Genomic DNA, 11,938 nt, shown 5'->3' on the forward strand with positions numbered 1-11,938 from the left:
TTGACAAATGAGGGGAATGGCCTTTATTTATACTTGAGCCTCCCTAACACATATGACCCTTATTGATCCAAGTGTGTGGCCCTTGTAGGCCTTCTAGACACTTTCATGGTCCCTAAACACTTCCTAGGTTAACTAAGGCCTTTGCAAAATCAAGCTTGTTCTACACTCCCTGCTAAGCCTCAAGTCTAGAAGTGTCCAGGTACTCTCGCTTAGTGCTTGCACCTAGCAGGTTCTAAAACCTTCCCTGTCTGGTCACTGCTCCACATACAGCTAAGGCCTTTCAGAGCTTTCCTTATTTAGGTGTTATAGTACCTATTATTATTTTTGCCTTACTCTTTTTTAGAACCTTTTGTACCTATGCATATGGCTAGCCTTTATGCTTATCTAGACTCTTTTGCTCTCATGCACCTAGCCTGTCTCTAGGCTAATTTAGAGCCTTCTATACCTGCTTGCTTGTGCCACTCTTTTGGGGCATTCTAGATATTTCCAATGAGTAGTCCTCATTCTTAGCACTAGGTTGCTCACCCCACCGTGCTCTTATACCTTAGCCTAGGCCCTAATCTACACACTTGGGTCTCGTATATGCCTTTAGAACCTTATTCTCAATCCTTCCCAGTCCTTTGCCCACACCAACTCGGACAAGCCACATCTCTTAACCCACTTGGCTTATGACTTGCACATGAACCATGACACATGTAGTCAATGCTACCCAAGAACCCAAAACAAGTACCTAAATTAGGCAATGTCCCCCTGCAGTGCTGACAATAGAGTTTACATGTGCGATCCCAACCAGACCAAGCATCAATGGTGTCATGTTGTTATTATTTATTTGGATGGTAGATGTAGTCCCGTAGTCTTTGTTTGTGTTTTTCTTGTGCCAAGTGATTGTGGCATGGCCTCATATGTCATTTTCTTGGCTTGCTTGTTGTGTAATTGAATGGGCGGGCCGTGGACTAATATGTGTGGATGCTGTCACTTGTACATAATGGGTATATGAGTGGTGCTATGGTTGTGCATGTTGGCAGACTCCATTATCGATGCATTGAACTAGCGACCCATCATCCTCTTCAATCTCTTTATGTGAGGTCATCGTACCCTAAAGGTGTAATCGAGATCCTATGCTACATACCTAAATCAATGGAAACTGGATGTCTTGCCATCCTTTATTGGTCTTTTGTCTTTTAGGGCTATTGGTTGAACCTCAATCATGCCCTATGTCCCAAGTGTGCCACCCAAACTTCTGTGGCCACATTAGTGCATTGGTGTTTGATCATGCTCTTGGATGTAGAACATTTTGTAAGCATAGGCTTTCGGCCCTTGTTCATCTAATGCTATGCATTTTATGTGCTCGACATGTACGACGCTTGTGCTCTATGTTAGCTCTCTCCGGCATTTAGTTAGTGCATTAAGGCCCATGTAGTTCAACATCCCGAAAGATTGTACCTAGTTAATCCTGCCAGTAGTCATATGCTTGTCTAAAAGATTAAACCTTATATGTGTAAGTTTAAACTAATTCAGACTATGAAACTGTGAATGGCTCAACAAATTAGTTATAGTTTGTTTGATGGTATCTACGACTTGGATAACCATAGTAATTCTAAAGCTAATACACACAACAAATCTTGACTTCTGGAAGGGATGCATTTAGGCTTTGCCTATTGCTCTGATGATTCTTGATAACTTAATGGATCACATGGCCTTTCTATCAGTGATGCATCATTCAAATTTTTGCCCTATCAACTTTTGATGGTAGGATAGTGGCTTACTATGGTGGCAATAAGTAACAGAGAATTAGGGTTTGATTCTAAAGAGGAATCTTAAGAAATGGTAGCAAGTGTGCAAATTACCCAATCCTGACTTGAGGAAGTAGTAATAATAAATAACAATACTAGGCTCTATAAGTCTAGTAATTGGAATGAGTACAATCTAAAACCCTTAATAAGGATCTATTAAAGTTCAAGTCTAGTGCTAGCAGTTGCGATAATTCCAGCTCTAATAGTGTATATTTATGTTGTTGCAATTAAAAAACTTGTAGTTGGAACAAAGGTTGGGTTATCCGATCTACCTCACGGTGAGCATCTGTCTACTCATCCCCACTAATAGTGATGTACACCTGGCCTTAACTAGGCGAGTCATTCCTCTAAAGCTGTTACTTTGAAGAAATTAGAGTGCTCAAAGCAAGCCTAAGATTGTATACATTAGCATGGGATAATATCATAAGATTTTAGTCGTATTGTGTTAGCCTTTAGGATCGGAGTAATGATTAATAGGGATAGTCAAGGGCATTCATATTTCATAGTAAAAGGTGAAATTCTTGGATTTATGAAGATGAACAATTACAAAAGCATTTACCAAGGATGTTTTCATTAATCAAGAATGAAAGTTAGGGGCTCAAAGACAATCAGATATCATCCTAGTCTTAACCATAAATAATGTCAACCAAGGATCGATAGTGTTACTTTTAGGAATCCATTAGCACATTATGAGAAATCAAAGTCTTTGGGTTTTAAGGGGAGTATGGTTGCAAGGCTGAAACTTAAAGGGATTAACATAAGGGCACCACCAAGAGTAGAGCCTGTGGCTTAATTTGACTCAACATGGGGAAACTTACCAAGTCCAGACATAGTAAAGATTGATAAAATGAGAGCTCTTTCTTGATTCTATAGGTGGTGGTGCATGGTTATTCTGGTTGGTGAAGCAATTTGTCTAGTTAATTTCATTAACGAATGAGACTTCAACCTACTAACGAGCTACGAGGAGGCGATCCTTCATGGCTAGCCTCTTAGAGGGACTACAGTCGCTTAGGCTAAGGAAGTTTGAGGTAATAACAAGTTTGTGATGCCCTTAGATGTTCTAGGCTACACACGTGCTACGTTAATGTATTCAATGAGTTTATATGTCACTGTCCGTAGGAAAAACCAAGCCAAAGGTTCTCATTGAGATAGGGAGCAGTTCTAAAGCTACTGAAACTAAGTCAATATGTAAGGTAAACCATGCATAGATGTGCAATAGAGGTCTCAAAGATAGGACCATGACATAGAATGGATGCGTAGGCACTGAAATGAGCTCAGGAAGCTTAAGCTAGTGGATTTGGTTTAATAGCTTTCAGATAGACCCAAGTGCAAGTACAAGTGTATACCCAAGCATAGGTAGAACCAAACTAAGCATAAGCCTAGAAAAGGGCCCCATATGGGCACTACTAAAGAAAGAGTCCAAGATAATTCAAACTCTTTTTTAATGGAGTCCATGTAAAATTAGAACTCTTCAATGTAATCCTATTGTAATGTCCTGTATATATTGGCCTCTTTGTAAGCTTAGGATAGGAACTATGTCAACCATTGATTCAAGAGAGCCTTAGCTATAAATAGGAGGTGCCTCCAACCTCATTATACTCTCCATAACTTGAGCAATACAAGTTTACTCTTACCTATCTCTATCATTCACTTTAGCTTTCTATTAAACAATTTATGTGTAGCCTTGTCTAATAGTAGATTGGGGCAACTAGCCTTGGAGTTTTGAGTGCCCATGCATCTGTCCAGTTAAAGGCTTATCTAGGATACCAGATGAGTCAATTCCTGGGTCTTAGAGCCATACAAGTCAAAGTTTAAGTCTCAGCCCATGATAAGTGGTATTAGAGCAGGTTTAGATTTGGTTCAGAGTCATCAAAAGCTAGTCCAAAGTGATCAATGCTGTGTGCTGCTAGAACTAAAGTTAACCTTGGGGAAGGTTTCTAATGTGTTGGTGTAGGCATTCAATTTTGTGGTGTGGGCATCGTAGGTCATTTTTATGCTTGTGTGCTAGTGATATGTCCCCTAGTGCATAACATACAGGTGTACAAGAGTGTAGACTAAGTGTTCAATCGATTACTATTGAGGTACTATAGAAGTGCTAGGCATGGTGTGCAAGTGTATAGATTGGTGCCTGATCGAAAATGCAAGGCGTGTTGAGCCAATGTGCAGATTGGTGCTTGACAATGTGTGTGTGTTGGTGTGTTGTGCCAATAGATAGGTGTGCTGGTTCATGGGGACCAAGACCAAATCACTGGAATGTGCAAAAGGTTGATGTAATCTCTTTAGTTTTGTAAATGTTTAGGGTTATGGCATCATTAGGGAAAACTAGACCAAAGGCCAAGGTAAGGGCCTTGATAAATGCCTAACTATAGACAAAGGAAGGAAAGCTAGATTGAGAGACATGGTAATGTCCCTAGATACCCAATTGCAAAAGTTTGAGCTAATTATTGTTGAATTGAGGTATAGGTTCAAGGATAGGGAAGGATCCTTGAATGAGGTATTAGAGGTGCTCATGCAGTGGAATGAGGCATTAGAAGCCATGCTGTCAACCTTGCAAGAGGAGCTAGCAAGGCTCAGGGTTGATCATACTACATTTTAAATTGCCATAGTTGTTGGTGTGGGCATAAGACCTAAAGTGGTGGTGGCTAAGTAGTTTTTAGATGGTCAAAAGCCAAGAGTAAAGACCATGCTACAACAAAGAGGTACGTAGGAGTCAAGTTGGGCTAGTGTTGTTTTGGAGTCAAATACTCAAATTTAGTGCACCAAGTCTCCAAAGCTTAGGGGAAACAACCAAAGTGGGGGAAAAACTAATAGTTGTTCCTTAGGGGAAGAAATGGCTATGAGAAATCCTAGATTTTGCATGGCCACTACCGCCGTCAGTAGGGACAAGGAAAATAAGCCCTTGAGTTGTTTTTTGTGTAACAATTAGCATAGGGTGAAGGAGTGCCCAAGGTGTGCAAGGCCTTTAACCATCAACTACGTAGAAGAGTTATTTGTAGGCAAGAGTAGTAGTAGTGATGAGCACTACGAAGAGCCCAAGGTGATACGGTTCCAAGCTTTTTAACTCTATTGAAAAGGCAAAACCTCTCTAGGAGATGACAATGAAGTGGTAATGGAGTGCCATGGCGTTAGTCCCAGGGTGCAACTAGATCTCTCCAAAAAAAAGTTTGTAGCAGGCAATTCAAAAAAAGTAGAAGAGACATCGAACGTGCAGGCGAAAAGGATTAGTGCAGCAGGGTTGATGATACTCGAGAGAACAACTAGTAGAGTACTTATTTGGGTATAGGACAAACACTTGGGAAATCTAGTTTAATGGGAGAAGACAAAACTGATTTGCATAGAGGTATGCAGTTCAGGTGCAGCATCCCTCTAGTAATGAGGGTGTTGCTAGAATGAGTGGGGGAGAATGTCACAATCAATAGAAAGAACCAAGCCTAGAGGTTTTCACTGAGATAGGGAGGGGTTCTCATTGAGATAGGGAGTGGTTCTAAGGTAATCAGGACCAAGTTAAAATGTAAGGGAAACTAGGCCTAGAGGCATAATAGAGGTCTTGGGGGTAAGACCATGACCCAGAATAGGTGCATGGGCATCGAAACAAGCTTAGGGAGCTCAACCTAGGGGATCTAGTTCGATAGCTTTCAAATAGACCTAGGTATAAGCATGTGAGTAGGACCAAGCATAACAAAACTAAATCGTGCATAGGTCTAAAAAAGGGCCCCACATGGATACTACTGAAGAATGAGTCCAAGCTAATTCAAACTCCTTTCTGATAGAGTTTATGTAAAATTAGAACTCTCTAATGTAATCATATTGTAATGTCTTGTATATATTGGACTCTTTGTAAGCCCTAAGATAGGAACTATGTCAGCCATTGGTTCAAGAGGGCCTTAGCTATAAATAGGAGAAGCCCCTTACCCTCACTATACATACCACAACTTGAATAATTCAAGTTTACTCCTTCCTATCTCTGTTGTTCTTTTTAGATTTTCGTCAAGCAATTTATGTGCAGCCTTGTCTAGCAGTAGATTAAGATGGTTAGCCCTGGAGTGTCAAGTGTCTATTCATTAAAGGCTAATTAGGACATCGAATGAGTCAATTCTTGGGTCCTAGTGTTGCACAAGTCAGAGCATGAGTCTCAATCTATGACATATAGCCTTGGCTAATAGGCCCAAGTAATATTTGAAATTTCATCATCATGGTGATAGATCATTTCAATTATTAGTCTTCAATGAGGAATTCCTAGTACGTGTGAGTCATCAGCTCATACTAACTACATATTTGCCCTTTGTACACATCACCCATCACTCCTACTAATTGAATGGTCTGATGAAGTGTTTGGATCATGGCAACATGAAAGTTCATTGCCCACGATGTCTTGAGAACTCCACTGAACCTTACATTTAGAGGAAGGAAAAGTCATAACAAGGTTTTTGTATGTGAACTTGTGAAAAGATCATTGTTGAAACTTGCGTAATGAATGACAATGCATTAATAAAACACTAAGGGGGTAAGGGTACCTTCGTGCCTCAAGCCCCTTCCTACCCTAGGTGTGCACGATGATCGATTCATTTTGCTTCCTAAATGGGTGAAACTATTAGTTTCATTGCTTATGGCTGAATAACGAACCCTTGGTGCCAATCACCCTAGGGAACATAATGAAAAATAGCATGTGTGCCTTCTCCATCCTGTTCATAGTGTATACATGGGCGGCATCACAACTTTTTTTTTCATGAAAAACCAAAACAACTCTTAGCAATGGATATCTAAACTCTCGCATCGATGAAGAATGTACTAAAATTTGATACATGGTGTGAATTGTAGAATCCTGTGACCATTGAGTCTTTGAATGCAAGTTGTGCCACAAGCCATTAGGCCAAGGGCATGCCTACCTAGGTGTCATGCATTGTCTCCCCTTCTAAACCCTCACCCATTAGGCTCTACAGTAGGGGACTGAAAATCACCCCTCATGATCTCATTGATCGTGGTTGGCCCAAAAGTGAGTCTTCGACAATGATAGCATCGTGATCATTGGTGGTAAAGCTCTTGGCATGCCTCGACTCTAGTGACACATGCTCGTTATCCATCTAGACCTCATTGGACCCTTGCATCACTTCATTGATGCTAGCATCATGACCCTAGGTCAAGTAGGATTACCTAATGAATTTAAGCATATCAATATACAGAGAAAAAAAAACTTACCAAGATTCCCCTAGTAACAACAAGCGAACTAGAAAGAGCCAAGCTTGAGAATCGTGTGCCCATGGCATCTGAATTGTAGTTTACAGAAGCATTCTCAGTGGTGGACTAGGCCCAAGTCCCTAAGAAAGGGGAGCCAAAGAGGTTGAAAGCCCTATTATGCCTAGACCCTATCACACCATGAGGCACTATTTACGAGTTAGGTTGTTTGGGTATGTAGCCCTAATAAGGCAGTAAATTCCATCCAAGGCTGAATATGGGTAAGAAACTAAGAGAACAAGTATCACAAGAGAAAGATGAAAAAGACTTTGAAAAAAGAGTCAATGAGTTTTTGAAATTATTAAGAAGGAAGTGAAATGGGGGCCAATGATGCATCTTGGTTAAATGTGGAACAATGATAGCCAATCCGTCGATCGGCTAGGGCATGGACCATTGTGGGTTATGGCAGTAGCTTGAACCCAATCTTTAAATATGCCTATGGAGACATTGTTACCACGATTATAAAATGCAACACATGCCATCTGGACATGCTTTGACACTTACATGCTCCTAAGATAGGCCTATAGGTTCCTCATCCGGCCCATCTTGAAACATGAAGTAAGGAGTCTAACATGTGTATGAGTCAATGGGGTAGAAAACTTATAAAACACAAGAAAGCTGATTGGTGGGATCCCTCACGAGTGAGCTACTGACCGACCTTGATCTTTTGAGAAGGGTTCAAGTGTAAGCATGCCTATAAAGACCTAAAAGATAAGGAAATATGCCTGAGTGGGACAAGGCCAAAGGAAACTATGGTGGAGGCCCACAATGATACTAGCATGTAAATTGTTTATCTAACTTGGGTATGGGGTGAAAGATTATCAAACTATTTAATAACTGGTTCTTTCTGAAGTTTTCCTTAGGATAAGTGGACCCGTTAGTGAATTCCATAAGGTAAAGCTAATGATTAGAGGCATCGGGGCCACAACACCCTCGACCTATTCTTAAACTTTAAGTAGGTAGAATGGTGCAACTTCATTAAGCCATGCCACAAAATTGAAAGCTTAAAGTGGCAATTTTTGGTAAGTAGAACTGGCAATGCAGGATGTACCAGAAGCCAAGTTATGGTGCCCAACTTTGCACTAACCTAGAACCCACAAAGTGTGTTGGTCGATTAAGATAGCAAAATAGTGGTCATAGAAGTTGAAATTTGCTAAAGAGTGTGTAACTACTCACCTACCGAGTCAATTGGCCCTGAAAATGGATGATACTTAAGCACACGACCTATACTCAACTATCAAGGCAAAGGCCAAGCCTCGATGAGTAAGAAGGCATATGGTCATCGCAAAACCCGAAGCATGAGCTTGGGTGGAGCAGCCGTTAGTGTAGATCTTGGCATTAGTAGTAAATATTCAAATGAAAACTTTGAAGGCCAAAGAGAGGAAAGGTTTCACATGATTGCACTTGCATATGAGTTAGTTGATCCTAAGAGATGGGGGAAGATAGTCTAATAGTGCATCCAGCACAAGCTTTGAAAAGGAATAAGGTTAAAATTCTTGAACTGAGATACAACGATTGATGGCCATGTTAGAGAATCTAGAAACATTGGTGGGGTCCTTGAAAAGAGTTATCTTTTCTATTTCATGGCCTCCCCACCCTAGAAATGACTCAACTGTAGGTAGGGTCTAGTAGCCAGATGAGCAACGTATGTTGCTTGGTGTCTGGTGCACCCCTGACAACCCTTGAAAATTTGGAGCACCAAGTGCCATCCGTGTCCAATCATACTCATAACCATATCAGGTCTCCAAGGTATACAACCATTGGTCAATGGAAAAATGTATGCAATGAAAGTCGGCAAAATGGATTCGTAACCTTGAGAAAAGGATTAACTCTGAGGGCTATGCATAGGGGTCCTATTCCTTAACCCATCGGCTATCAATGCACTATTAAGCTACTCCCATGACAAAAGCAAGTCACCATGTGTCGGTCGGGAGCCTTCCCCAAACAATGAATAGTCAACTTTGAACTAGTATGGACTAAGGGAATCTGACTATTTAATTAAAACAAAACATTGTGATAGTCCCTACATATGCTCACACAATGTGATTTTTACCCAATGCTTTGAATGTCAAAGTGAAAAAATTCAACCAAGCATAGGTAAATGGTAGGAGTAACTATGACTCTCTTAAGGTAGCCAAATGCCTTGTAATCTAATTATTGATACGCATGAAAGGATTAATGAGATTCCCACTATCCCTGTATACTATCTAGCGAAACTACACCCAAGGGAATGGGTTTGGTAAAATCAGCGAGGAAAGAAGACCCAATTGAGCTTGACTTTAGTCTGACTTTTTGAAATGACTTAAGAGGTGTAGGATAAGTGGGAGCCCTCGGGTGAAATTGAAATACCACTACTTTTAATGCTACTTTACTTATTCTGTAAATCAAAGCTAAGGCACAACCCCTTTTTTTAAACCCAAAGCCAGCCTTGATTAGTCAATCTAGGTGAAAGACATTATCAAGTGAGGAGTTCGACTGGGGTGGTACATCTATTAAAAGATAATGCATGTTTCTAAAGATGAGCTCAATGAGAATAGAAATCTCATGTAGAACAAAAGGGTAAAAGCTCATTTGATTTTGATTTCTAGTACAAATACAAACTATGAAAGCCTGGCCTATCGATCCTTTAAACCATTAGAATTTGAAGCTAGAGGTGTTAGAAACCGCATGGATAATTCACTTATAGTAGCCAACCTGGTATGAAAACAATCGTTGATTCGCACAATAGGTCATCACACTTGGTTGAAAAGCCAAAGGCACAAAGCTACCGTGTGCTGTACTATAACCAAATGCCTTCAAGTAAAAATCTAGGCTAGAAGTGATGCATGTGCCTATCACCCAAATGTTAACCCACTATAGGGGCCGATGCCCCTAAGGGCATGTGTCCTGAGTGTAACCCCCACGTTGAACAAGCTACATGGGCCTCTTTGGAGCTCAATTCCCATCGAATGGTAGGTAGAATCCTTTATAGATGACTTAAATACGTGATACAATATTGTTTGTGGTAGAGTAGCCTTGCTACCACATCCATTAAGATTCAACCCTTTATCACTTCAATTTGTCCCTTTCCCCACCACACCCATCGAAGTCCTCTCACTTCATTTTTTTACACCGTACCCCTCTAGGGTTAGGGATGAATGGTGTTCTCCATTGTAATAGATTCGATCGGGTATTTGTTAAAGCCACCAAGTAAACTACAATTAAATGTCTTTGGTAGTTGCTACAATGACAGCCTCGCCCTTGGTATGGGCACTTACCTTGAACTCCATCAGTGCACGCCAACCCTTGGTATAGGTTGTTGCCTTGAACACCATAAATAGCCTGTGGCCCTTCATTGGTGTAAGCAATAGCATCCAATACCATCGATTGATGCTGGCCTATTGTTACCTCATACACCATTAGTAGATGTTGGCCTTTGGTGTGGGATGTTGCCTCAAACACCATCCCAAATGTTGGCACTTGGTATGGGTACTTACCTCAATCACTGATAATGCAAGCGGGCTCCTGGTGCGAGTTGTTGCCTTAAACTCCTCTTAGTAGATGCTAGCACTTGGTGCAGCATGTGTATCGTGAACCTCCCACCCATAGCACTTGCCTACCCCTCGATCACCATTAGTTCCAAGTGATGCTCGATGCATGCATCACATGTTCCAATCTTAAGCCAAACTCCATGTAACCTTGGATAGGGAATTGACTCTATTTGCCTAAGTTAGCCTATAAAAGTCAAGTGCTTAACATAATTCTAGCTTGTCAAAAATTATGCTATAGTATTGGGCCTTCTATAAGCCCATAAATCTGATCCTCCTAGGACTATGTTCAAGTGTGCCCATACCTACGTCTAACTATGCACCCATACCTCGATCATCAGTGCCTATAGCTGGGTCTGATTGTATGCTCGTGCATCGCTCACTAGCACCTACACCTAGGCTTGGCTTAATTCTACTAAACTTGAATACTGTGCCTAAGCCTCTAAAGTCTTGATCACTACCCATACCACTAAAAAAGGCTAATTCTTCATGACCTAGGCCTCTAATAGGCCTTAAGGCCTAGCTCCCTAGCTATTGAACCTATCTCGCTAGAATTGGAACTGCTCATCGACTTGGAAAGAACCCTTAGGCCAAGGTCGTCATATAAACCATGATACATGTGTCACTGGTTGAGACTTAAGCTTTGACTCATAAGGCTCTAGGACCTAGGAATGGACTCATTCAACTTTCCACATTAGCCTTAAACTGAATTAGTGCACAGACACCGAAGCTACTGCTAGATAAGCCTACATATAAGGTGTTTAATGGAAAGCCAAAGAGAACAACAAAGATAGGCAAGAGTAAACTTGTATTACTCCAGTTATGGTGTGTATAATGAAAGTGGGAGCACCTCTTATTTATAGTTAAAACCCCTTTGAATCAATGGTTGACATTATTCCTATTCTAATGCTCACAAAGAGTACAATATGTATAGGACATACAATGGGATTACAATGAATAGTTCTAAATTTACATGTCTACACCTACTTTGGTTTTGCCTACACCTAGGCTTACTCCCGTGCTCATGCTGGGTTTGTCTAAAAGTTGCCAAATTGGATCCTTTGGCCTGAGCTGCCTAAGCTTGTTTCAGTGCCTGCACACCTATATGGTCCTACATATAGGGCTTTCATTACACCTCTGAGCCTAGTTTCTTTTACATTCTGACTTGGTCCATGTTGCCTTAGAACCATTTCCTATCTTGGTAAGAACCCTTCGAGAGCAAAATGCATGTGCAAGCACCAGAACCACCCATACAAGCTCCCCAGACCAAGGTTAACACTTGTAGATGGGCCTCAGATGGACTAAGCCCTGGTGCAGGTGGACTTTATACAAAACAAAAAGTCACAATGATTTGAAATAGATAATTATTCAAATAGTTATGATTAT

General features: G+C 40.9%; 3 pseudogenes; all 3 read left to right on the forward strand.

The window, feature by feature from the left end:
• The first annotated feature begins 1,443 nt into the window (after positions 1-1,443).
• Positions 1,444-2,509, forward strand: LOC149516678 (18S ribosomal RNA; annotated as a pseudogene).
• A 4,025-nt stretch (positions 2,510-6,534) lies between these two features.
• Positions 6,535-6,689, forward strand: LOC149516679 (5.8S ribosomal RNA; annotated as a pseudogene).
• A 231-nt stretch (positions 6,690-6,920) lies between these two features.
• Positions 6,921-10,087, forward strand: LOC149516680 (25S ribosomal RNA; annotated as a pseudogene).
• Positions 10,088-11,938: the final 1,851 nt, after the last annotated feature.

The sequence above is a fragment of the Durio zibethinus genome, chromosome 9 (assembly GCF_047325235.1).
Source record: "Durio zibethinus cultivar Kanyao isolate XHJ-2024 chromosome 9, ASM4732523v1, whole genome shotgun sequence".
NCBI lineage: Eukaryota > Viridiplantae > Streptophyta > Magnoliopsida > Malvales > Malvaceae > Durio > Durio zibethinus.